This window comes from Octopus bimaculoides, chromosome 5 (assembly GCF_001194135.2).
Source record: "Octopus bimaculoides isolate UCB-OBI-ISO-001 chromosome 5, ASM119413v2, whole genome shotgun sequence".
In the NCBI taxonomy this organism is placed as follows: Eukaryota; Metazoa; Mollusca; class Cephalopoda; order Octopoda; family Octopodidae; genus Octopus; species Octopus bimaculoides.
Window position 1 is genome coordinate 49,993,565 of NC_068985.1, and position 1,201 is coordinate 49,994,765.

The window sequence follows — 1,201 nt, forward strand, 5'->3', positions numbered from 1 at the left end:
ATTATTTTTATCATTTTATCAGAAAGATTAACTTTTGACAAAATTTTCCAGAGTACCTCACGACACTCTGTATCAAAAGCCTTAGTCAAGTCGACAAAGACCATGTACAAGTCAGTATTTTGCTCTGTGCTTTTCTTTTTGTTGTTAAAAATAATATTGCAGATACGATTAAAAAAAACTTCGTATTCGCTGTTAGATCCTCCATGTTTCAGCTTTGATATATGAATTGATATGGAGATCTACGTGTACGTCGGGAATAGAAAAACTGTTAATCTAAATTCAGTTTCTTAGACTAACAGTAAATGCTCTTAAATTTTCTTATTCATTGCAGTATACAAAAGGTGGATTCCTGCTGGTAAATTGCAGCTGTGGCGTTGTAATAATTTATCTGGTGCCTACAGAAACTTCAGAATATCTAGGGTAAGTGTCAGTAAAGGTAAATCTGAGGCTAGTGAGCCCTTTTCAAAGTATCAGTTGCTTCACTTGTGATCTTTATGTCAAAACTGTTCTTTGTCGCGTCTCGAAACACTTTCACTTTGTGTTCATGACTGGAAAGTATAACAGTACCAGTTACTGGATGTCCTAGCCAACGTTGTTCCAATAAACGCCTCGATTTTTCATAGCCTTTGAATGTTTAAAAGTTTCTTGCCAAAAACATAGACAAGGGTGTGCTTTGTACTTTCATTTAGGATGTTGAAATCTAAAACTTAGAACCGACTTTTCACTTTATCGGCTTTCTGGCGTAAAATATAACGATTTATGTCATGACATTGATATCTCTTAAATAGTCTATTAATATATTCAGTTTTTAGGCTTCAATCATAGTATTTTAACTAGAGTTAGGATCTTTTTTAAAACGGGGGCCACATTTTTCATTAATGTTTTACGTAGTGTTTTTGGTACCGAAAGACTTTCAAACTCCGTATACTTATCTATTTTGTGTTATAGAACAGAAAAATATTTTTGTATTCGAATTTATTTCATGTAAAAAATTGTCTTATTTCGATAATTTCAACCAATCACTGACGTCCATTCAGCCGATATACATTAAGTGCCGACTACATAAACAAACGATTCTTCGTTTTATTTGCTTTTTTCATTTTAAATTTGCTTTAACCCTAACCCTAACCCTAACTCTAACCCTAACCCTAACCCTAGGGTTAGGGTTAGGGTTAGAGTTAGGGTTAGGGTTAGAGTTAGG